This window comes from Austrofundulus limnaeus, unplaced genomic scaffold (assembly GCF_001266775.1).
Source record: "Austrofundulus limnaeus strain Quisiro unplaced genomic scaffold, Austrofundulus_limnaeus-1.0 Scaffold1165, whole genome shotgun sequence".
Lineage (NCBI taxonomy): Eukaryota > Metazoa > Chordata > Actinopteri > Cyprinodontiformes > Rivulidae > Austrofundulus > Austrofundulus limnaeus.
This window is the reverse complement of record NW_013953567.1, coordinates 87,595-92,624: the sequence shown is the minus strand read 5'-3', so window position 1 is coordinate 92,624 and position 5,030 is coordinate 87,595.

Below are 5,030 nucleotides of genomic sequence, written 5' to 3'. Positions count from 1 at the left end.
ATTGATTGATTGATTGATTGATTGATTGATTGATTGATTGATTGATTCATTTATTGTAATTGTACAGAGCGCAATGAAATTACAGTTAAAAACACCCAATCAAGAGACACACACACAACAAACATKGGGGAACAGGTGAACACCAGCAGGGGTCGCGCTACCTTTAAAAATAAAAACGAAAATACCACACAAGGATAGATGAGGTTTTTAAAAACATATATTCTTTGGATATATAATATACAGTATAACTAGGGAGAGGAATGAACAGGACTGAAGTTACCATATTAAGCTAACTGCTATAACAGAGTATTGGGGCCACACAACAAGATTAGTATTTTTTTTATTACGAGAATAAAGTCATAATCTTATGATATCAAAGTCATAATTATACAAGAATAAAGTCATAATATTATGAATATAAAGTCATATTATTACCAGATTATAGTCACAGTACAAGAACCCATACACGAAAAAGACTCTGTGGAACCAATCCATGTGTGAAAATGATGTCTCGTGCTCCCTGAACCACTCTTTCACAATTCTAGTCCCGTGAATCCTGGTGCCATTAGGGGAGAAACAATCCATTGATGGTATAACCTGGTCATTCAGTATATTCAGGTAGTCACCTGACCTCATTCTTTGAGCACAAACTGTTGCTGAACCTAGACCTGACCAACTGCAGCAACCCCACATCATAGACCTTAGTTAAATCCAGGTGTGCAGTTGTTTTAGGCTGGGCTGTGTATTTTGGCAAAGAATCAAAACAAACCAACAACCAAGACTTTATTCATTTTCCTCTGTGTCTGGTCTCTCCCCAGGGGCAAGACATCACATCGATTGGGTAGATCTTTTCTACACATTGGCCAGATCCATGTACAACAGTCTAATTTAATGAGAAAACACATATGCTGGTTTGTTAACTGATCTTGTCTCTTTTTAAGTACACTCTGTTTGCAATGACCTGTGACAGGGTTCATTATGGACAGAGTGCATATCAGTTAATTACTGTTTTATTCATAGCACACTAAGACATGTAATAACACATTTTGATTATCCAACATAGTTTTGATCTCTGAATAAAATCAAGAATGAGTGGTGCATTTAAGAAGTGTTAAACAGAATAGTCTTTTTTTTCAATTGCAATAAGTCACTGTGTTTTGTTATTTTAAAGCTGACTAATCTGCTAAAAAAACAGAAAAGAAAAAAGAAAAGCATAGTTTCACTGATATTGTCTTCCTCCAGATTTTATGACTTCTGTCTGATCAGACCTGAGCTCACCTGTCCTGCATGTGCACTCAGAACAGAGCTCAGCAGACTTCAGAGTTTATTTACCGATTCATGCTTCCTTTGTCTTCTATTTGTTTTTACCAAAAACAAACTCAAACGGCAGTCATTAGACTAACTCAGTCAAAAACAGAAACTGCTGTTGTGCTGTTGGAAGTGCCGATCTGTCTCCCTCATCTGACAGCGTGCAAACCAAAGACACATACTGCTTTCACCAACATCTTTTATTTTCACACACGCCAGGCTTGGTGCACCCTGCCCAGGACCAAACAGAAGCCTGCACTGTTGGCCTGCGAGCCACTCCACTTCAGCTGCTGGCACTTTGGATCAAAGAGCTCTGGAGGAGGAGGGGGAGGTGCTGGTACTCGTACATTTCCCACCCTCAGTATTTCCAAACAGGTCCTGTGATGTGTGCTCTTTTGGGAACTATTCATCTCTTGCTGGTGAGGCTCAGGCTCGGTACAGACGGACTGAGACCTTGAACCCAACTCTAATAAAATGTTCTGCGGATATCTATGGTGTCCAGGGTCTTTGGTTCATGTCTGAACTGAGAGTCTGGGATAAAGAACCAACATTTCCCATTCTACCAGAGGCTTGTTGAAATCAGCACAGGTATGTGGAATTAAAAACATCTTGAACAAACATGAAAGATAAACCTTTTTCATTGTTTGTGTTTATGGATGACATAAAGTGTACATTAATCTATAGCAGAGCTATTCAACTTAATTGCTCTGGGGGCCACAGTTACTGCAGGCCAACAATACAGGGTGAGGCATTCTGTGAGTCTGTCACTTGTTTCTGCCCTGATCGGTCACCAGCCTCATCACAGCTGCAGATAATCAGGATCATCAGCTCCCAAGGGTTCATAAGGCCGTTCAGAGGACAGGATCAGCRCTGATGCATAGCTTGCTCTTGGGTAAAGCACCTCAGCCTTTTAGTGTATTTACTTATCTGAAGTTTGTTAACCCATGTTCTGTTTACTTACCCGTGTGCAGTGAAAATACCTTTTGGATTATCCTGGAACCAATCCTCAACTCCAGCCATTTAAGAGAACTTACCTGTGAGCCACTCACCTGTGCTGCTGCCTGTCTGCCTCAAACCAATCAGGAAACCTGTGACTCTGTTTTGGACTTGCCTGTTGAAGTCACCAATTGGACCCTCTCCTCAGAGCCAGTTCTTCCAGCTTCTCCTGTAAGAAAAAGAGTTATTAATCAACATTTCAACAAACAATTTGCTCTTCATTCTGAACTGGAACTCACCAAGTCTCCCCGTTCCCTTACATCCCTGAACCAGCACCTGTCACCTGTAAATAAAAATACACTTTTTATACTGAGTCTCTGAGTCTGTTTGTTACCAAGCTGCTCGCCTTTGGTTGTTTTGACAACCTGACATTATGCATAAGCCAGATGCAAGGCCAAAGAGCAGTTCTGGTGACCGACACTCTGAGGGTTATCAGGACCCTATGATATTAGAAAATCATAACATGATCCAACAATTGTGTTTGCTCCAACAAAACACACCATTATTGGATCAAGTATCTAATTGTGTTTTTGCCATAGACAACAAACTGGCTACATTAATTCCTTCTGCACCTGTTGACCCACCAGCTGCTGCCACCTCGCGGCCAACTACCCCCGTTACCGCCCGAGAACCRGATCTACGGCCCTCAGAACCTTTTGACGGTAATGTAGAAAAAGACTCCATGAAGAGTTACATTGAAGACTCCTTGTCCTCAGGAATCATCTGCTTGTCCACATTTCCTCTGGGAGCGGAGTTTTTCTTCGTTGAGAAGAAAGATAAATCTCTCAGACCTTGTATTGATTATCGTGGGCTCAATCAAATAACTATTAAGAATAAATATCCCCTGCTTGACTCTGTTCATGACCAGCTCTACTCCGCAACCATTTTTTCTAAGCTTGATCTGAGGAATGCATACCATCTTGTGAGGAGAAGAGAGGGGGATGAGTGGAAGATAGCTTTAAGACTCCACTTGGGCATTTTGAATATCTGGTGATGCCATTTGGGCTCACCAATGCCCCCACCGTCTTCCAAGCTCTCATAAATGACGTCCTCAGAGATTTCTTGTACAACTTTGTTTTCATCTGTTTAGATGATATCCTTATTTACTCAAAAGATCAAAAACAACACGAGTCTCATGTGCGAGCAGTTCTCCAGCGCCTCTATGAAAATCAACTTTTTGTAAAAGCGAAGAAATGTGATTTTCATGTGTTCTGTTTCCTTCCTGGGGTTCATCTTCGAGAAAGGACAGTTCCGTACCGACCCCGAAAAGGTTCGTGCCGTCACTGATTGGCCTGTTCCTGAAGACCGTAAACAGCTCCAACGCTTCCTGGGGTTTGCAAATTTGCATCAGCGTTTCATCAGAGATTCCAGCAAAGTTGCCGCCCCTTTGACCCAGCTTACCTCTACACTCAGAACCTTTAACTGGACCCCTGAGGCAGACAAGGCGTTCCGTGAGTTAAAGGCTCTGTTCTCTACTTCCCCCATTTTGTGTCATCCAGACCCAACAAAACAGTTTATTGTAGAGGTCGATGCTTCTGACCTAGGGGTTGGTGCTGTCTTGTCACAAAGATCAGAAAAAGGTAAGACTCACCCCTGTGCCTTCTTCTCTCGGCGTTTGTCTCCTCTTGAGCAGAATTACGATGTGGGGAACCGAGAACTGTTGGCTATTAAATTAGCATTAGAGGAATGGAGACACTGGCTAGAAGGTTCAGATCAACGTTTTGTAATATGGACTGATCACAAAAACCTCGCTTACCTGCAAAATGCTAAAAGACTCAAGCTGGAAACATACTCCCTGCGAACTGCCGACGTCGGCACGGGTTGTCGCAGTTTAATGACGAAAATCATGTCACCGGGCTTCGCAACGTCTTGTCGACAGCCCCTTTTGGCACAAGCCCTTGGCAGAACATTTTCACCCCCCTCCCTTGTCGACGGTAATGTGTGATTGGTCTGAACTGAAAGCGCTCGGACAGACACAGCAGAAGAAAAAAACAAAAACTCGCTTCTGACTATAGCAGACTGTTTTGAGCAGTTTTAAAGATAGACAAACTGAGAAAAACTCGTTTGTGCTGACAGCGCTATGAACTGCATTTACTTCAACCACTCAGTAAAAAAAAACAAGAAAAAAAMCCCCCGACTCGTTCCCCAAGCCAACCAGGAAGCAGAGTTTTATAAAGATAGTCAAACCGTGAAAAACTCATGAATGGAGATAAACAGACATAACAGATGAACAGGCACGGAGGAATCTGAAACTGTGGAGCTTTTTAACCAGGACAGATGTGGATAAAAATCCGTCTGAGTGACATTTTTTCTGCATTGCTGCGGAGGGGAGAAATTCCACGCAGTGACGTATGTTTCAGCGGGAGGGAGGGGTTCTCCCGAGCTCGTCGGCGCATTGTGCAGGAACTAYGAAAGGTCTGTGCGAAAACGACTGCCGACCAACCACGTGACCGTGACCATTTACCTACCGACTAAAAACTGTTTTTAAGAAAAAATAAGATAAGATAAAACTTTATTGATCCCACAGTCTGGAAATTTGCACATTACTGCAGCTTAATACAAGAGAGGCTGAGAAGAATAATGAAAGATTAATAAAAGATAACAAACAAAACCCCACAATATACACATGTGATATATAGTATCAATGCACATATACACATATACATAAACACATATGCTTATTTATATACATATATACACCAAAAAGTACAGTACAAAAATGAATG